This window comes from Aedes albopictus, chromosome 1 (assembly GCF_035046485.1).
Source record: "Aedes albopictus strain Foshan chromosome 1, AalbF5, whole genome shotgun sequence".
In the NCBI taxonomy this organism is placed as follows: domain Eukaryota; kingdom Metazoa; phylum Arthropoda; class Insecta; order Diptera; family Culicidae; genus Aedes; species Aedes albopictus.
This window is the reverse complement of record NC_085136.1, coordinates 179889543-179911768: the sequence shown is the minus strand read 5'-3', so window position 1 is coordinate 179911768 and position 22226 is coordinate 179889543. Positions and strand designations below refer to the sequence as shown.

The following is a 22226-nucleotide window of genomic DNA, read 5'->3' as shown; positions in this document are numbered from 1 at the left end:
ACGAAACCTGGGAAAGATAAGGAGTAGGCATTCAAGGAAAAACAGGAAGGATTGGATTGGACGAAGGAAAAGGTACGTTCTGGCGAAGGTCGTGTGGAGGTCATAACTGTTTCGGTCGGATGCTCTCCGACACTGGTGAACCGACGCGATTGCGGACCTGCGCCGCGCCTGCCTACGGGCTAGGCGGCGGATGCAGCGAGCACGATCAGAGGAAGAGCGAAACGAACGGCGGGTGGTGTTCGCCGCTGCAAAAGCCGCGCTCAAGACCGAGATAAGAGCAAGCAAAAAGGCCTGCTTCGAGGGTCTCTGTCAGAGTGCCAATACGACCCCGTGGGGTGACGCTTACAGGATCGTTATGGCCAAGACGAGAGGGGTGATGGCTCCTACAGAGCAATCTCCAGAGATGTTGGAGGGGATCATTGGAGGACTTTTTCCGCGTCATGATCCTAGTCCTTGGCCTCCTTTCGTAGGACAGCCGGGGACTGGGGCTGGCAATTAGGAGAGAGTCACCGATGTGGAAATTGCGGGGATAGCTAAGTCCCTTAGCGTAGGTAAGGCCCCAGGTCCGGACGGAGTTCCGAACCTGGCCTTAAAAGTAGCTATTGCAGAGGCTCCCGAGATGTTCAGGTCTGCTATGCAGAAATGCCTGGACGAGGGAGTTTTCCCAGAAGCTTGGAAGAGGCAGAGCCTGGTACTATTGCCAACGGCGGGGAAACCACCCGGAGACCCGTCGGCATATAGACCAATATGCTTGATTGACACGGCGGGGAAGGTGCTCGAAAAGATTATCCTAAATAGAATGTTGCGGTTCACCGAGGGCGAAAATGGTCTTTCGAGTAATCAGTACAGCTTCCGGAAGGGGAGGTCCACCGTAGACGCTATCTTGTCGGTTACAAAAACCGCCGAGAAAGCACTCGAGCCTAAGAGGAGGGGAATTCGCTTTTGCGCGGTAGTGACTCTGGATGTAAGGAATGCGTTTAATAGCGCCAGCTGGTCTGCTATTGCCGATGCGCTCTTGCGTCTGGAGATACCGGAGTATCTGTACAAGATTCTCGGAAGTTACTTTCAGAATCGTGTACTAGTCTACGACACGGAGGTGGGTCGGAAGTGCTTTCACATAACCTCAGGAGTCCCGCAAGGTTCCATCCTGGGTCCGGTGTTATGGAATGTCATGTACGACGAGGTGTTGAGGTTAGGTATCCAGTGGGAGTGGTGATTGTCGGATTTGCCGACGACATTACGCTCGAAGTCTACGGTGAAACGATCGAGGAGGTAAAGTTGACTACCAACCACTCGATCAAGGTTGTGGAGGCGTGGATGCGGTCCAGGAAACTGGAGCTGGCTCACCACAAGACAAAGGTGACGGTTGTTAACAACCTGAAGTCGGAGCAGCAGACGAAGATCAGTGTAGGAGAGTGTACTATCCTGTCGAAGCGCTCCGTCAAACACTTGGGCGTGATGATCGACGATAAGCTTACCTTCGGTAGCCACGTCGATTATGCCTGTAAAAGAGCCTCCACAGCTATTGCGGCACTGTCCCGGATGATGTCCAATAGCTCAGCGGTGTACGCCAGTAAGCGCAAGCTTCTGGCTAGTGTTGCTACGTCCATACTTAGGTATGGCGGCCCGGCGTGGGGCACCGCGCTAAGTACTAAATGCTACCGACGGAAGCTGGAAAGTACTTACAGGCTTATGTGCCTGAGGGTTGCGAGCGCGTACCGTACCGTGTCACACGACGCTCTCTGCGTCATTACTGGTATGGTGCCCATCAGCATTCTTATCAGTGAGGACATGGAGTGCTTCGAAATGCGCGGCACAAGAGGCATACGCAAGACTGTCAGGATGGCCTATATGGTCAAATGGCAGCGCGCGTGGGACAGTTCCACCAAAGGAAGGTGGACCCATAGGTTGATACCGAGGGTAGATAGTCGGATTAATAGGCGCCATGGGGAAGTTACATTCCACCTGACACAGGTCCTTACAGGTCATGGTTGCTTCCGACAGTATCTACACCGTTTCGGGCATGCGGATTCTCCCGAATGTCCAGTGTGCAATGGTTTAGAGGAAACGGCGGAACACGTTTTGTTCGTGTGCCCGCGTTTTCGCACAATGCGTGACCGCATGCTTGCCACATGCGGAGAGGACACAACTCCGGACAACTTGGTCCAGAGGATGTGTAGGGATGAGTTTGGCTGCAACGCCGTTTCAACGGCTATTACCCACATCGTCTGGGAGCTACAGAGGAGATGGCTCGTGGACTCGGAGAATGGCTAGTCCAGATGCAGTACAAGAGGTGGTCCAGGGGTTCGGAGTCGGCTTCGTAGATCATACCGGTGCCCTGCGGTCGAGATCGACCCTTACAGCGATTAAGTGGCCGCGGAGAGGAAGTCCCGGTAGCGGTGCTGTCGTGGCGTCGGTCTACTGGGTTGGATCCAAGCCCGCGGTTGGAAAGGGGTCCCCGGCAAGGGTCGGGGCAGGTGGAGACCCTGCCGTCAGCAACCTACGGATGCATCTGATAGGGCCTGAAGGGTAGTGATACCCTTCCTTTGCGGGCAGGTCAGATCGGGTTGCATGTGGGCATCAGTTCTTGATGTCCGCTCAGCAGTAGGGCACGGGCGGGGTTGACTCTGCCCGCCTTCCGAGGAAAAAGGGAGTGGCGAGGACCACTCGGGAAACTGGCTAAGCGCCAGCATGCTACCGTGATGGACTCTCCAAAGCGAGTCATCGATGTTCGTTGCTGCAGGCTACGCAGCTTACCTTGTGGGTGCGATGTGCACTAGCCCCTCTCTGAAGCAATACCTTCTTGGTTGTTCCGGAGAGACGTAGGGTTTGGAGACCATAGGAATGATTTAGTGGGTACGAGGAGAGAGTAGTCCTGGATTTTACTTTTGTTGTAGAAGACGGCCTGTCAGACCTACACTACCCTAACCTTCTGTTAGGGTGTCTGTTGAGAAGATTATAGGAAGAAGGAAAAAAAGGCTCCCCCGCATGTCCGGAGTGTGCAGACTGCGACGAGACCGCGGAGCATGTGCTCTTTGAATGTCCACGTTTCGTGGAGCAAAGGTCGAGTATGCAGGAGGTATGCGGTAGAGATATCACGCCTGACAACATTGTTGAAAGGATGTGTATGGGAGCGGACAAGTGGGACTCCGTTACTTCCACGGTTTCTCGAATCGTACTTGAACTACAGAGTAAATGGCGAGCCGAACAACAGCCAGTTGAGTTGGCCCCCCTTCCCCATCCAGGAGCTTGAGTTCAACGGGTAGTCTAAGTACTAGCCAGGACCCGAGCCTCCAGGGGAGAGTGAACAACTTAAGGCGGTAGCTGGTGGAACGCTTACTATTAGAGTGTACTCATGTACGGTGCCCCCCTTCTCGAAGTCATCCCTAACGGGCGTACCGCGAAGGTAAGGAAGAGAGAGAATGAGTTTTTAGTGGGTCGATCCCCACATCACCCGAGGAACCACCTCTTGGGAATCTGTTGCAGATTTTATCATTCTATATAAAAAAGGGCAATCCTAAGCCTGAGCTAAGTTTAGGAAGCGCAAAATCACCTGAAAATACATTCAGGTTACATTGCACATCATATCAAATTTGGTGTTTTCCTAAGCCTGAGCTAAGCTTAGGAAGCGCAAAATCACCCGAAAATGCATTCAGGTTACATTGCGCACCATATGGAATCTAGAGCAATTCTTAGCCTGAGCTAAGCTCAGGAAGCGCAAAATCACCCGAAAATGCATTCAGGTTACATTGCGCATCATATGGTTTTCCTAAGCCTGAGCTAAGCTTAGGAAGCGCAAAATCACCCGAAAATGCATTCAGGTTACATTGCGCATCATATGGAATCTAGAGCAATTCTTAGCCTGAGCTAAACTTAGGAAGCGCAAAATCATCCGAAAATGCATTCAGGTTATATTGCGCATCATATGGAATCTAGAGCAATCCTAAGCCTGAGCTATTCTTAGGAAGCGCAAAATCACCCGAAAATGCATTCAGGTTACATTGCGCATCATATGGAATCTAGATTCCATATGATGCGCAATTGTAACTGGATAGTATTTTCGGGTGATGGCGTGCTTCCTAAGCATAGCTCAGGCTTAGGAAAACACCAAATTCGATATGATGTGCAATGTAACCTGAATGTATTTTCAGGTGATTTTGCGCTTCCTAAGCTTAGCTCAGGCTTAAGATTGCTCTAGATTCCATATGATGCGCAATATAACCTGAATGTATTTTCGGGTGATTTTGCGCTTCCTGAGCTTAGCTCAGATTCCATATGATGCGAATGCATTTTCGGGTGATTTTGCGCTTCCTAAGCTTAGCTCAGGCTAAGAATTTCTCTAGATTCCATATGATTCCATATGATGAAATACATTCAGGTTACATTGCACATCATATGGAATCTGGTGTTTTCCTAAGCCTCGACTAAGCTTAGGAAGCGCAAAATCACCTGAAAATGCATTCAGGTTACATTGCACATCATATAGAATCTGGAGCAATCCTAAGCCTGAGCTATGCTTAGGAAGCGCAAAATGATGATGATGATGATGATGGTTTCCATTCATTGTAGCACGGTACTAAGCCCGATAGCAGTGGGCTGTCCATCCAATGTGATTTGATCAAGCAAAACATTATAATTATACAACCAAGATCATGCAATTATATATAGTGCAAGCACTTCACATTGGAGGATGCCCCAATGAATGTGAAAAAGAAGAAGCTGTCATTCTCCACATAAAAGTTATAATAAGAAGTTGGCATCTCCACTCTTCCCAACCATTATGTTTCGACTGACAGCTCTTATTTCCCTCCACTCCCAGAAATAGTTGTTTTATACCAAATGCTCTATGATATCAAAAAAGTATCACATCATATTCCTCCCACATAACTTACCTATTTTTCTCGTTCATTCTTGCTAACATTGTTTATTCTGTAAAATAATTGCTTCTTTACCTAATTGATGAGAACCTATTTTGTTTGCTCCTTATGTTAATTTATTTGGAGCAGGGAAAAGCCCCTGGGAGTGTAGCTTTTTTTGGTAATAATCCACTTCTCCCAAAGGCATAAAACCCGCTCCTCTTTTCAAAAATGATTCCACAACTTCTACTCGCTTTTTTTTTACAAAATATATCGTTGTTTGACCCGTACATTTATCTCTATTTTCCCTATGACATCTTTTTCCAGTGTTTATATCTTTTTCCTCCTTGATTCTCATCGTCCGTCGATACACCTTCCGAAATTTCACTCTCTTTACCTTTATATATTTCTTCCGCTTTTCGTTTCAATTTCTCTTTGTCCATCGCAACCTCTTCCCATTCATCATTATCAATACTATCATATCTAATTAGGTCGTGCTCAAGAGATTTTCTCCACGTCAAACCTGGTCTACCTTCTTTTCTTTTGTTTAAATTTAGATTATATGCCAATTTCAAAGGATGTCCCTCTCCTCTTCCTTTGATATGTCCGAAGTAATTTATCCCTCCAACTCTCACTCTTCTATTTATTGTTTTTCCATTAAGTAACTTTCTTGCATTAAACTTCATGGCAGAATCTTTCTTACAATTATTAAAAATATTTCTCAAGATTACTTTTTCATAATTAGCCATCGAAATTCTACTTTTTTTAGTCAATACCGCAACCTTAGTCCCGTATAACAAAGCCGGCGATAAAACTGTTATGTAAATCAGTTTCCCTAGCTCCCAAGATGGATGGAATCGTTTACAGAATTCTACTATTAATCTTGATGTTCTTAGAACATTGACTGATCTTAACCTGTTTGTTAACTTTCTGTTCAATGTGGCAGTCATACTAACACCTAAATATTTGATACACTCACATGTTTTATACATTTTACCGTTCAACATTATTTCCTTTGGTTGCAACTCCTTATTATTAGGACACCTGACCAAAATTTGACTTTTATCATGATTTATTTGAAGACCTACTTTATCCAATTCTACTTCTAACACCTTCAATATGTCTTCCAACTCCTTCAAACCACTTGCAATGATCAAAATGTCATCGGCAAAAGCTAATATTATTGGAATTTTTAAGATATCAATATCTATAAGCTTCAATTCCGGAATCTGTTGTGCTACCTTTCTTAATACGTCTTGTATTAGAAAATTGAACAGCTGTGGAGATAATGGACAACCCTGCTTTATTCCTTTCCCTCTTTTGTATTCCCTAGAATACTGATTTTGCCATAAAACCTTGGTAACTTCATCCTTCACACACAATAACACTCCATCTATCAATCTGGCGGGTACATTCAAGTTCATCAAAACTTCCCTTACATTTTGTATATTAACGGTATCAAATGCCTTTCCAATATCTAAAGCTAACACTACTAAGTCTTCTCCAGCATTCCAACATTCTTCCATAAGACGCCTAGCTATGAATATGTGGTCATCAGTAGATCTACTTCTTGTGAATGCAGCTTGATGCAATCCTGGCTCTCCCGCAAACTTATTTAACTGATTTGCTATCCATTTTGCATATATTTTGTACGCTACATTACAAAGGGATATCCTACGAAAGTCACTTGCATCCGAAGCACTTGCTTTTTTAGGAATTGGAATCTGTGTCGTCTTTTTCCAATCATTAGGCATAACATCTTCTATATATATTCTCCTCATTATTTCCACCAACTCTACTACACTATCTTCATCTGCATGTTTAAGATACTCTATAAAAATTCTATCCGAACCTGGAGTTTTGCCGTTACATGAAGTATTAATAATAAATTTTATTTCATCCAAGGTTGGAGGATTTGGCAAAGGTACAAAGTCATGCTGATCACAAAACTCTATCTCTGGTCCTTGTCCTTCTTCTAACAATTTATCCCATACTCGTGTACTTATCATTGCCGATTCCTTGCTTTTTTCCTTCACATATTGCTTCAGATAAGAATATGTTTTCCTGATTCTCATACCTACATCAAAATCATTCAAGTTCCTGAAAAATGACATTATTTCCTTTTCCTTATGATTCTTTATAGCTATGGCCAGTTCCTGTTCTCCATTTCCCAGCTTATATCTGAAATTCTGCATATCGGGATGCCTTTTGACAACCTTCATGGCTATTCCTAGTTTATCAAATGCTCCTCGTCTTTTGGGAGTACTAGGTATTTTTGATACTCTTAATGTACTTGACGCTGCCGATTTCAATTTTAAAGCTAGATTGCTATATCTTTGATCAATAGATTGTCCCTCATTGATCGGATTTGATTTATTTCTAAGCTTTTCCTGAAATCCCTTCCTTGTCCCCGGATTTTTTAGTAGTTCTACACAAATTTTCGTAGGCTCCTTAACTTTGGCAAATTTTTCATTTCCCTCGCTAAAAATTATACCTATTTGAAGCATCTTATGATCTGTTTTCACTTGAGTCCAAAATCCTTTAATGAACCTAATCCTACAACTATTGAACTGTGGTGCCAAAACATGGTCAATCTGACCTTGTTTGTCTTTACATTTCCAAGTTATCTTAACATTTCTACCTATCTTGGATGACACATTCCTAAGCTTTGATGTATGTAGAAATAATTTCAACATATCTCCATTTGCATTGGATACATCATGTCCTAACTCTTTTCCTATATATTTTTCATCTTCTTTACTCAAATCTTTCAATCCTAATTGTGCATTAAAATCTCCAAGCACAATCAAATTTTTAAAATATCTCTGATTAGATACTAAACTTTGTAAACCTGAAAGAAACGTATTCTGTTTTACATTAGGAGCATGCACATTAACAAGAATCAATCTATTACCGCGCACTGATAACTTGCACCACATCATGTTGTTTTTAGACATTTTAATGTGCTGGACTTGCACTCCTATACCTTTTCGTATCAATAATGCCAAACCCCTAGTTTTGTTTGTATTGCTGTTTTTAACAATCCAATTGTAATTTGTTGTGCTTGCTTCAACACCCAATGTATTTACCTCTTGAAGAACAGCTATATCTATATCGTATGCTTCCAGAGTACCATCTATCTCTTTTCTTTTCTCTTCTGTTCTACATCCCCTAACATTCCATGTAACAATTTTAGTCAGTATGTTCTTTTTTATACTATTCATTGCTGCTTTTTCTGCCACTTCCTTGTTCTCAATTACATCACTTGTTGCAGTCAAGTCTTTTAGCAAGTCCCGTTGTGATGCTGTCCCTCTTGATGCCATTATGTTATCTGAGCTATTCAATCGTTCGGCGTTGTCTTGTTCTTCTGAAACTATCATTTCTTTATCAATTGACCTATCTTCTATCCATCTGTTATCATTTGTATTTTTGCCCTTATTTTGTTCATGTGGGTATATCATTTGTTTACTCTTATATGTAACTGGATCTTTCGTATTTCTACCTTTAGCTTTTATCTGAAATTCCTGTTTCTTTACTTCATCTATACTAACATCTGAGCTTTTGTTATTTTTTTCTACTTGTTGTGTACACTGTATCTCTGTAGAAGACAATGAAGCATAGCTTTCTACCATTACGCTGTTACTGACCTTTACTATGCTATCATAATGATTGAGAACACCTTCTGTCTGACCTGTGTAATATATTTCTAATTTTCTGGCCTCATTAACTGAATCTCCGAACTCATATATTCTACCCAATTTATCTACCACTCTTATCTTCACATTAAATATTTCTGCAGTAACTACCATTGCTTCATGCCCTAGCCAATATCCATTTTCATTGAATTTTTTAATTACATCCTCAAAACTCCCTTCCAACGCAACACAATCAAATAAAAACACTTCAAAACGACTACGATTTATTTCAATGTGGTGTGATATTAGATACCTTAATTTGGCAACATTGAAATCTGACATATAGTAAGCCTTATCAATCCTACCCATCTGATCTAGCAGAGCTCTCAACAAACAATCTCCATCTCCATCTACTCTCTTCACTTTCAACAGCTCCTCGGAACCAGGAACCCTTATGTCATAAATTAACTCTTGTGGCCTCGTGACATAGTTGTCTTTAGCCAGTCTCAAATAATTTCCGTTCCAATATCTGAAAAGATTTTCTTTGTTTGGTGTAATTGATCTCATACCCATTCTTGTTTGTTTGCCCTCCACTTCAATTACTAATGGTTTTGCCTTTCTTTTCATCTCTGTTACTCCGAAAACATACTCTGTATCTTCATCAATCAAAACAATCTCTTTACCAATGTGTTCTGCCAACTCACTGATCTTTCCCTCTATATTGAACAATTTATTTAAATTGTTTGTTGACACCTCTCCCACACCCTGCTCCATCATATCTAACTCTTCAAAAAATGATGTAACCATCTCAATTCTACCACTATTTTCATTTCCAGATTGTTCAAATGCCAAAGATTCTAGAACCTTTTCTTTGAGCAAGGTCAATAATTTCTCATCATTGATTTCATTATTCTGAATTCTACTGCTTAATAATGTCTTGTCAATCTGTTCCTTTCCTCCTTCTAACTTCCCAATCACTTCTGTTTCCTTTCGAACCACACTCTCACAACCCTCGTTTACTACTTCTCCCATGTTTGTAACTCGTTCAAGGCACCGTATAGTACTGCCATCGCCATCTTCCTGAACACATCTGATTTGCCCATTGTCGCCGATTAAAAACTTCAATCCTCCAAAACTTGAATTTTTGTATCCGCTACCATATAACAATTCTGTTTTATTTGTCATGAACACTTCAATTTCGCACTCTAGGATACTAGAGACAACCCAAAAAATTTCTTGACCGAATATATCACCACTTTCTATTCTTTGTATGTATTTATCAACCTCCTCTCCAACATTTAATCCCACCGCACAATCCCATCCACTTCTTTGCCAAAACTCATATTTATTCCTCCTTATGCAATCAGCTAAAATCAGGTAGAATTCCTCAATGTCCTCGTCAAAAAAATACCCGCAACCCACTCCATGACACATTTGGTCCAGAACAAGATATCCCACACTATCCTCTACCGCAACATTTACTTCCCTCATTATTGTATTAAATTTGTAGACCGATGACTTTTATGAATTACTATCAAATACAACACTCGCTCCCACTCCTTTAAAAGCATGTTATAGTTTGGCCTACCTTATTTGGTTCGAATTGAACTCTCTCAAACAATCCGCAATACCTCTTTCTTCCAAAAGTCCACCACGATTTCTTTTTGTGCTCTCCATTTCCGAACTGCTCCAAACTCCACAACTAATATTCTCATTCCACCCTATCTTCCGGACATCAAGTTTTCTTTTCCATGTTCAACTACTATTCTTCTCCTTTACACTTTCTCTTTCCGCCACCACCGTCATTGCTGTATACTGTTACCTTCTCTTGTTCCTTCCTCTCCTTCAATAGTAATGCCAACTCACAAAACTCCAACCATGTTCCAATTTCAAGAAGCTTCAGCTAATGAACACTTCCCTTTTCTCCTGTTACCGAAACTTTCTTGTTACAGTTCTTCTCACTATCTGATGTCACCGCTGACTTGTTACTTCTCCCAAATGCAATCTTCCCACGATATAATCACTCCAACTTCCCAGCTCCAGTATCTTCCGTCACAAAATCCTTCTCTTATCTCCTGACACCAACGTTTCCTTTTTAAACGTGATAAAAGCAGAAGAAAACTACTTTACCGCCTCCGTTAACCAGCTGGCCTCACCCCCACGCTATCATCACTGGACCAATTTCTACACGTTACAACTTTCTCACTTTCCTGCTTTCTGATGACGTCGTTGCTTTATTACCTCTTTGAAATCCTTCAACTTTACCGGATTTTTCATCTAACAACACTTCCCCCTCTCTTCCGTCTCTCCCAACACTTCCTTTCTCTTTCTGATGTCACCTTTGTCTTGTTACTTCTCCGAATTTTTCCAACTTTGCCGATTCCAATATCTTCCGTTTAACGAACGCTTGCCCCTCTCCCCCGTCACCAATTCTTCCTAACTTTCCCGCCGCCGTCAACCGGTTGGCCACACCCCCACACAACCACACACCATCTACGCCTCTCTACCTTCCACACGTTACTATTTTTCTCTCGCTTTCTGATGTCACCGTTGTTTCAATGCTTCTCCAAACTCCTCCAATTTAACCGTTTACAGGATCTTCTGTCTAACGAACACTCCCCCTTCTCTCCCAACCCTTCCTTTTTAATTGCAGTAAAAGCAAAGGAAATTAGCCCTCCCGCCGCCGTTAACCGGCTGGGCACACCTACACTGCTTCACTCTCTATACGTTACAATTAATCTCGCTCCAACTTTACCGATTTCAGTATCTTCCGACTAACGAACGATTTCCCCCCTCTTCTGTCACCAACACTTCTTTTCCAATTGCAGCGAAAGCCAAGGAAAATAACTTCCCCGCCACCGTCAACCGGCTGGCCACACCCACACCAACTACTGCTTCACCTTCTACACGTTACAATTTTTCACGCTTTCTGATGTCACCTTTGTCTTGTTACTTCTCCGAATTTTTCCAACTTTGCCGATTCCAAGATCTTCCGTTTAACGAACGCTTGCCCCTCTCCCCCGTCACCAACTCTTCCTAACTTTCCCGCCGCCGTCAACCGGCTGGCCACACCCCCACACAACCACACACTATCTACGCTTCTCTACTTTCCACACGTTACTATTTTTCTCTCGCTCTCTGATGTCACCGTTGTTTCAATGCTTCTCCAACTCCTCCAATTTAACCGTTTACAGGATCTTCTGTCTAACGAACACTCCCCCTTCTCTCCCAACCCTTCCTTTTTAATTGCAGTAAAAGCAAAGGAAATTAGCCTTCCCGCCGCCGTTAACCGGCTGGGCACACCTACACTGCTTCACTCTCTATACGTTACAATTAATCTCGCTCCAACTTTACCGATTTCAGTATCCTCCGACTAACGAACGATTTCCCCCCTCTTCTGTCACCAACACTTCTTTTCCAATTGCAGTGAAAGCCAAGGAAAATAACTTCCCCGCCACCGTCAACCGGCTGGCCACACCCACACTAACTACTGCTTCACTTTCTACACGTTACAATTTTTCACGCTTTCCGATGTCACCTTTGTCTTGTTACTTCTCCGAATTTTTCCAACTTTGCCGATTCCAAGATCCTCCGTTTAACGAACGCTTGCCCCTCTCCCCCGTCACCAACTCTTCCTAACTTTCCCGCCGCCGTCAACCGGCTGGCCACACCCCCACACAACCACACACTATCTACGCTTCTCTACTTTCCACACGTTACTATTTTTCTCTCGCCTTCTGATGTCACCGCTGTTTCAATACTTCTCCAATCTCCTCCAATTCAACCGTTTACAGGATCCTCCGTCTATCGAACACTCCCCCCTCTCTCCCAACCCTTCCTTTTTAATTGCAGTAAAAGCAAAGGAAATTAGCTTTCCCGCCGCCGTTAACCGGCTGGGCACACCTACACTGCTTCACTCTCTATACGTTACAATTAATCTCGCTCCAACTTTACCGATTTCAGTATCTTCCGACTAACGAACGATTTCCCCCCTCTTCTGTCACCAACACTTCCTTTCCAATTGCAGTTAAAGCCAAGGAAAACAACTTCCCCGCCGCCGTCAACCGGCTGGGCACACCTCCACACTACTACACTCCTCCACTCGTCACAAGTTTTCTTGCTTCTATTACTCCACCAACTTTACTTTTTCCAGAATCTTCCTTCAAATAACCGCTTCCCCTTCTCTCTTCACCAAAATCAAAATCTTCCGTTAAATAATACTCTTCCTTCTTTTCCGGACTCCAGCACTTCCTTTATCAAAGTTGAAAATGACTTTTTCAAGCCGAAAATTTGCACTTTTCCGTAACTGAAAATTTCCACACGTCACATCAGGTCAACAGCCTACCATGATCCAACTGCTGTATGCTTAGGAAGCGCAAAATCACCCGAAAATACATTCGGGTTATATTGCGCATCATATGGAATCTAGAGCAATTCTTAGCCTGAACTAAGCTCAGGAAGCGCAAAATCACTCGAAAATGCATTCAGGTTATATTGCGCATCATATGGAATCAAGTGCAATTCTTAGACTCAGCTTAGCTCAGGAAGCGCAAAATCACCCGAAAATGCATTCAGGTTACATTGCGCATCATATGGAATCTGGTGTTTTCCTAAGCCTGAGCTATGTTTAGGAAGCGCAAAATCACTCGCAAATACATTCAGGTTACATTGCACATTATATGGAATCTGGTGTTTTCCTTAGTCTGAGCTATGCTTAGGAAGCGCAAAATCACCCGAAAATACATTCAGGTTATATTGCGCATCATATGGAATCTAGAGCAATCCTAAGCCTGAGCTATTCTTAGGAAGCGCAAAATCACCCGAAAATGCATTCAGGTTACATTGCGCATCATATGGAATCTAGAGCAGTTCTTAGCCTGAGCTTAGCTCAGGAAGCGCAAAATCACCCGAAAATGCATTCAGGTTATATTGCGCATCATATGGAATCTAGAGCAATTCTTAGACTCAGCTAAGCTCAGGAAGCGCAAAATCACCCGAAAATGCATTCAGGTTACATTGCGCATCATATGGAATCTGGTGTTTTCCTGAGCCTGAGCTAAGCTTAGGAAGCGCAAAATGTTTTCCTAAGCCTAAGCAAAGCTTAGGAAGCGCAAAATCACCCGGAAATGCATTCAGGTTACATTGCGCATAATATGAAATCAGGTGTTTTCCTAAGCCTGAGCTAAGCTTAGGAAGCGCAAAATCACCCGAAAATGCATTCAGGTTACATTGCGCATCATATGGAATCTAGAGCAATTCTTAGCCTGAGCTAAACTAAGGAAGCGCAAAATCATCCGAAAATGCATTCAGAATACATTGCGCATCATATTGAATCTAGATTCCATATGATGCGCAATTGTAACTGGATAGTATTTTCGGGTGATGGCGTGCTTCCTAAGCATAGCTCAGGCTTAGGAAAACACCAAATTCGATATGATGTGCAATGTAACCTGAATGTATTTTCAGGTGATTTTGCGCTTCCTAAGCTTAGCTCAGGCTTAAGATTGCTCTAGATTCCATATGATGCGCAATATAACCTGAATGTATTTTCGGGTGATTTTGCGCTTCCTGAGCTTAGCTCAGATTCCATATGATGCGAATGCATTTTCGGGTGATTTTGCGCTTCCTAAGCTTAGCTCAGGCTAAGAATTTCTCTAGATTCCATATGATGCGCAAAATCACCCGAAAATACATTCAGGTTATATTGCGCATAATATGGAATCTAGAGCAATCCTAAGCCTGAGCTAAGCTTAGGAAGCGCAAAATCACCTGAAAATACATTCAGGGGCCTGTAGCATAATGAAAATTTTACTAATAATATTAGTCTTGCAGCTTGTAACTTATAATTTTCTGTTGCATAAAAATACTACAAGTACAAGTTACAAGTCCAATACTACAAGTCGGTTGGACTAATATTATTAGTAGAATTTACAAGTGTATGTTGCATAAACAAACTACAAGTATAAAATATTAGCTATGACTTGTACTTTTGATTACAAGTCTCAAAGGTCTTGTAATAGTAGTTTACGCAACAAGGTGCAGAATGACGATTTTTACAGCACGAATCGTACATTTATCCAACGAGGCTTGCCGAGTTGGATAATTACGACGAGTGCTGGAAAAATCGAGTTCTGCACCGAGTTGCGTACAAAGTTTTTTGCAATTTCATAAATTACCCTTAAGGATAGTTTCCAACAAAACTATTTCATCAAACTGCACACTGATGTTCATAGCCAATGCTTAAGAAAATCTGATCATAATAGGTTAAACTGTGCAGTTGTCACAATTTTTCAAAACTGCGTCCAGTAACCATCGAGAAGTTGACCAAAACTGAAAATAGTGGTGTAATGATTCATTACGCAACGCAAATCAGTGCTGTAATGAACCATTACAGCACTGTTAATTTGGTGTGGGAAAGTAGACCTTTTTCTGTCAGATTTGCGTGAGGTAAAACAGCCTATTACGATGAGAAATTGCAAAAAATAATTTACAAGTTAGATTTAAAGTGTTGCAGAAGTCATATTATTTTGATGAACTCAAAATATATTAATTATCTAACATGTCAACCTTAATTCCAGTTTTCGACGATTAAATTCGGCGGTATGTATTCGAAACTCATTGAAGAGAAAAATACACTTCGTATCCAAAATATAATTTCTGCTGAGTCTCTCAAGTTCTCCAAAGTTTCCAATACCCATCTTTGATAAGAGGTTCTTGGTAAAATTACATATTATGGTCACTGTATAAGCACAGGTAAAGTTGCAGATGCGAAACAAATTTGAATCAATTTCTTGTATTGCGCATCATTAAGCTAATCAAGAGCTACAATATACATACACTAAGTCGAATCGAGTTGCGACATATAAAAGTAGGTAAAAGCTAAATTTTTGCATCCCAGATCACTTCGGATTTTAACAAGAAGCCTAATACATGTTGCTCAATCTTTATACATTGTTTTTCAACCAGTACTATTAAGGTGAAACATCAAGAAATCCCTTTGCAATTTTGCATACAAACTTTAAGGTTGAAGGATTCGTCATTGACAAAATCGTCATCATTGAAAATTCGAAAGCAGTTTTCTCGTTCAAAGATGAAATTTCCGCAATGAAAATGTATTCACTGTATTGCGGGTGCAGAATGGAGTACAGTGAATACATTTTCAATGCAATCATTCAAGTTTTGAGTGAGAAAACTGCTTTCGAATTTCTGATGACGATGATTTTATCAATGACGAATCCTTCAACCTTAAAGGCACAAATCTGACGAACGAAGCATCAAACCAAGCCGCACTTGTTTATCCTGGCTTTGTTCACTTGCAAAAAGAGGCAGCTTTTTCAAATCGAGAGCGTTTGTTAACGAATTTTCAAGATTGGTGCTCTTGAAAACGTGAGTAGGGCATTTTACTAAAAATCTAGGTACTTGCAGTACCATACTTTATAAAAAAATATTTCGTCAGAGCAGCCGAAAATTATCCAAACAGCACATGCTTTTCTTCATCTATCGTATAAAGAATGCAAAACTTCGGAATAAATGAAGTTATTTCCGGATGCTACGCGGAAAATGCAGAATATAAACAAACATCTAGACAAATATCAACTGCCATTTCAAATTAATAGTGAACTGTCGGATGAATTTTGACAGGTAAATGAACCAAAACAACTTGTATTTTCATGGTCACTAATATTACAAGTGCTAATAATATTAGTGGAAAATTGAGCCTTTATGCAACACAAATTATTAGCACTTGTAATATTAGTACTTGTAACTTGTAACTTGTAGCTAATATTATTAGCCTGATTATGCTACAGGGCCCAGGTTACATTGCACATCATATCGAATTTGGTGTTTTCCTAAGCCTGAGCTATGCTTAGGAAGCGCAAAATCACCCGAAAATGCATTCAGGTTACAATTGCGCATCATATGGAATCTAGAGCAATTCTTAGCCTGAGCTAAGCTCAGGAAGCGCAAAATCACCCGAAAATGCATTCAGGTTATATTGCGCATCATATGGAATCTAGAGCAATTCTAAGACTCAGCTAAGCTCAGGAAGCGCAAAATCACCCGAAAATGCATTCAGGTTACATTGCGCATCATATGGAATCTAGAGCAATTCTTAGCCTGAGCTAAACTAAAGAAGCGCAAAATCATCCGAAAATGCATTCAGAATACATTGCGCATCATATTGAATCTAGATTCCATATGATGCGCAATTGTAAGTGAAATGTATTTTCGGGTGATTTTGCGCTTCCTAAGCATAGCTCAGGCTTAGGAAAACACCAGATTCCATATGATGCACAATGTAACCTGAATGCATTTTCGGGTGATTTTGCGCTTCCTGAGCTTAGCTAAGGCTAAGAATTGCTCTTGATTCCATATGATGCGAAATATAACCTGAATGCATTTTCGGGTGATTTTGCGCTTCCTAAGCATAGCTCAGGCTTAGGAAAACATCAAATTCGATATGATGTGCAGTGTAACCTGAATGTATTTTCAGGTGATTTCGCGCTTCCTAAGCTTAGCTTAGGCTTTCTTCAGGCTAAGAATTGCTCTAGATTCCATATGACGCGAATGTATTTTCGGGTGATTTTGCGCTTCCTTAGCATAGCTCAGGCTTAGGAAAACACCAGATTCCATATGATGCACAATCTAACCTGAATGCATTTTCGGGTGACTTTGCGCTTCCTGAGCTTAGCTGAGGCTAAGAATTGCTCTAGATTCCATATGATGCGAAATTTAACCTGAATGCATTTTCGGGTGATTTTGCGCTTCCTGAGCTTAGCTCAGGCTAAGAATTGCTCTAGATTCCATATGATGCGCAATGTAACCTGAATGCATTTTCGGGTCATTTTGCGCTTCTTAAGCTTAGCTCAGGCTTAGGAAAACACCAAATTCGATATGATGTGCAGTGTAACCTGAATGTATTTTCAGGTGATTTTGCGCTTCCTAAGCTTAGCTCAGGCTTAGGATTCCATATGATGCGCAATATAACCCGAATGTATTTTCGGGTGATTTTGCGCTTCCTAAGCATAGCTCAGGCTTAGGATTGCTCTAGATTCTATAGGATTGTGCAATGTAACCTGAATGCATTTTCAGGTGATTTTGCGCTTCCTAAGCTTAGCTGAGGCTTAGGAAAACACCAGATTCCATATGATGTGCAATGTAACCTGAATGTATTTGCGGGTGATTTTGCGCTTTCTAAGCTAAGTTCAGGCTTAGGAAAACACCAGATTCGATATAATGTGCAATGTAATCTGAATGTATTTTTAGGTGATTTTGCGCTTCCTAAGCTTAGCTCAGTTAGTTCAGGCTTAGGAAAACACCAGATTCGATATAATGTGCAATGTAATCTGAATGTGTTTTCAGGTGATTTTGCGCTTCCTAAGCTTAGCTCAGGCTTAGGGTTGCTCTAGATTCCATATTAAGCGCAATATAACCTGAATGTATTTTCGGGTGATTTTGCGCATCATATTGAATCTAGTGAAATTCTTAGCCTGAGCTAAGCTTAGGAAGCGCAAAATCACCCGAAAATGCATTCGCATCATATGGAATCTAGAGCAATTCTTAGCCTGAGCTAAACTTAGGAAGCGCAAAATCATCCAAAAATGCATTCAGAATACATTGCGCATCATATTGAATCTAGATTCCATATAATGCGCAATTGTAACTGGAATGTATTTTCGGGTGATTTCGCGCTTCCTAAGCATAGCTCTGGCTTGGGATTGCTCTAGATTCCATATAATGTGCAATGTAACCTGAATGTATTTGCGGGTGATTTTGCGCTTCCTAAGCATAGCTCTGGCTTGGGATTGCTCTAGATTCTATATGATGTGCAATGTAACCTGAATGCATTTTCAGGTGATTTTGCGCTTCCTTCGCTTAGCTCAGGCTTAGGAAAACACCAAATTCAATATGATGTGCAGTGTAACCTGAATGCATTTTCAGGTAATTTTGCGCTTCCTAAGCTTAGCTCAGGCTCAGGATTGCTCTAGATTCCGTATGATGCGCAATATAACCTGAATGTATTTTCGGGTGAATTTGCGCTTCCTAAGCATAGCTCAGGCTAAGTAAAACACCAGATTCCATATGATGCACAATGTAACCTGAATGTATTTTCGGGTGATTTTGCGCTTCCTGAGCTTAGCTGAGGCTAAGAATTGCTCTAGATTCCATATGATGCGGATGCATGTTTGGGTGATTTTGCGCTTCCTAAGCTTAGGTCAGGCTAAGCAATTTCTCTAGATTCCATATGATGCGCAAAATCACTCGAAAATACATTCAGGTTATATTGCGCATCATATGGAATCTAGAGCAATCCTAAGCCAGAGCTAAGCTTAGGAAGCGCAAAATCACCCGAAAATGCATTCAGGTGACTTTGCGCATCATATGGAATCTAGAGCAATTCTTAACCTGAGCTAAGCTCAGGAACCACAAAATCACCCGAAAATGCATTCAGGTTATATTGCGCATCATATGGAATCTAGAGCAATTCTTAGACTCAGCTAAGCTCAGGAAGCGCAAAATCACCCGAAAATGCATTCAGGTTACATTGCGCATCATATGGAATCTGGTGTTTTCCTGAACCTGAGCTAAGCTTAGGAAGCGCAAAATCACCCGAAAATGTATTCAGGTTACATTGCGCATCATATGGAATCTGGTGTTTTCCTAAGCCTGGGCTAAGCTTAGGAAGCGCAAAATCACCCGAAAATGCATTCAGGTTACATTGCGCATCATATGGAATCTAGAGCAATTCTTAGCCTGAGCTAAACTTAGGAAGCGCAAAATCATCCGAAAATGCATTCAGAATACATTGCGCATCATATTGAATCTAGATTCCATCTTCTTCTTCTTCTTCTAGGCGTAACGTCCTCACTGGGACAAAGCCTGCTTCTCAGCTTAGTGTTCAATGAGCACTTCCACAGTTTTTAACTGAGAGCTTCCTCTGCCAATGACCATTTTGCATGTGCATATCGTGTGGCAGGCACGAAGATACTCTATGCCCAAGGAAGTCAAGGAAATTTCCTTTGCGAAAAGATCCTGGACCGACCGGGAATCGAACCCGTCACCCTCAGCATGGTCATGCTGAATACCCGTGCGTTTACCGCCTCGGCTATATGGGCTATATGGGGCTGAGCTATGCTTAGGAAGCGCGAAATCACCCGAAAATACATTCCAGTTATAATTGCGCAATTATAATTGGAATGTATTTTCGGGTGATTTCGCGCTTCCTAAGCATAGCTCAGGCTTAGGAAAACACCAAATTCGATATGATGTGCAATGTAACCTGAATGTATTTTCAGGTGATTTTGCGCTTCCTAAGCTTAGCTCAGGCTTAGGATTGCTCTAGATTCCATATGATGCGCAATATAACCTGAATGTATTTTCGGGTGAATTTGCGCTTCCTAAGCATAGCATAGCTCAGGCTAAGTAAAACACCAGATACCATATGATGCGCAATGTAACCTGAATGCATTTTCGGGTGATTTTGCGCTTCCTGAGCTTAGCTCAGATTCCATATGATGGGAATGCATTTTCGGGTGATTTTGCGCTTCCTAAGCTTAGCTCAGGCTAAGAATTTCTCTAGATTCCATATGATGCGCAAAATCACCCGAAAATACATTCAGGTTATATTGCGCATCATATGGAATCTAGAGCAATCCTAAGCCTGAGCTAAGCTTAGGAAGCGCAAAATCACCTGAAAATACATTCAGGTTACATTGCACATCATATCGAATTTGGTGTTTTCCTAAGCCTGAGCTAAGCTTAGGAAGCGCAAAATCACCCGAAAATGCATTCAGGTTACAATTGCGCATCATATGGAATCTAGAGCAATTCTTAGCCTTAGCTAAGCTCAAGAAGCGCAAAATCACCCGAAAATGCATTCAGGTTATATTGCGCATCATATGGAATCTAGAGCAATTCTAAGACTCAGCTAAGCTCAGGAAGCGCAAAATCACCCGAAAATGCATTCAGGTTACATTGCGCATCATATGGAATCTAGAGCAATCCTAAGCCTGAGCTATGCTTAGGAAGCGCAAAATCACCTGAAAATACATTCAGGTTACATTGCACATCATATCGAATTTGGTGTTTTCCTAAGCCTGAGCTAAGCTTAGGAAGCGCAAAATCACCCGAAAATGCATTCAGGTCACAATTGCGCATCATATGGAATCTAGAGCAATTCTTAGCCTGAGCTAAGCTCAGGAAGCGCAAAATCACCCGAAAATGCATTCAGGTTACATTGCGCATCATATGGAATCTAGAGCAAGCCTGAGCTAAACTAAAGAAGCGCAAAATCATCCGAAAATGCATTCAGAATACATTGCGCATCATATTGAATCTAGATTCCATATGATGCGCAATTGTAAGTGAAATGTATTTTCAGGTGATTTTGCGCTTCCTAAGCATAGCTCAGGCTTAGGAAAACACCAGATTCCATATGATGCACAATGTAACCTGAATGCATTTTCGGGTGATTTTGCGCTTCCTGAGCTTAGCTGAGGCTAAGAATTGCTCTAGATTCCATATGATGCGAAATATAACCTGAATGCATTTTCGGGTGATTTTGCGCTTCCTGAGCATAGCTCAGGCTAAGAATTGCTCTAGATTTCATATGATGCGCAATGTAACCTGAATGCATTTTCGGGTGATTTTGCGCTTCTTAAGCTTAGCTCAGGCTCAGGAAAACACCAAATTCGATATGATGTGCAGTGTAACCTGAATGTATTTTCAGGTGATTTTGCACTTCCTAAGCTTAGCTCAGGCTTAGGATTTCATATGATGCGCAATATAACCCGAATGTATTTTCGGGTGATTTTGCGCTTCCTAAGCATAGCCCAGCCTTAGGATTGCTCTAGATTCTATATGATGTGCAATGTAACCTGAATGCATTTTCAGGTGATATTGCGCTTCCTAAGCTTAGCTGAGGCTTAGGAAAACACCAGATTCCATATGATGTGCAATGTAACCTGAATGTATTTGCGGGTGATTTTGCGTTTCCTAAGCATAGCTCAGGCTTGGGATTGATCTAGATTCTATATGATGTGCAATGTAACCTGAATGCATTTTCAGGTGATTTTGCGCTTCCTAAGCTTAGCTCAGGCTTAGGAAACACCAGATTCGATATAATGTGCAATGTAACCTGAATGTATTTTCAGGTGATTTTGCGCTTCCTAAGCTTAGCTCAGGCTTAGGGTTGCTCTAGATTCCATATGAAGCGCAATATAACCTGAATGTATTTTCGGGTGATTTTGCGCATCATATTGAATCTAGAGAAATTCTTAGCCTGAGCTAAGCTTAGGAAGCGCAAAATCACCCGAAAATACATTCGCATCATATGGAATCTAGAGCAATTCTAAGCCTGAGCTAAACTTAGGAAGCGAAAAATCATCCGAAAATGCATTCAGAATACATTGCGCATCATATTGAATCTAGATTCCATATGATGCGCAATTGTAACTGGAATGTATTTTCGGGTGATTTCGCGCTTCCTAAGCATAGCTCTGGCTTGGGATTGCTCTAGATTCCATATAATGTGCAATGTAACCTGAATGTATTTGCGGGTGATTTTGCGCTTCCTAAGCATAGCTCTGGCTTGGGATTGCTCTAGATTCTATATGATGTGCAATGTAACCTGAATGTATTTGCGGGTGATTTTGCGCTTCCTAAGCATAGCTCTGGTTTGGTATTTCTCTAGATTCCTTACAATGCGCAAAATCACCCGAAAATACATTCAGGT

General features: G+C 41.6%; 1 protein-coding gene across 1 annotated transcript in view; it reads left to right on the top strand.

Annotated features, from left to right (window-relative positions):
* LOC109417462 (uncharacterized) overlaps nucleotides 1–22226 on the top strand; it is a 57331-nt gene that overhangs the window by 3133 nt on the left and 31972 nt on the right. The gene's annotated exons all lie outside the window — the stretch shown is intronic.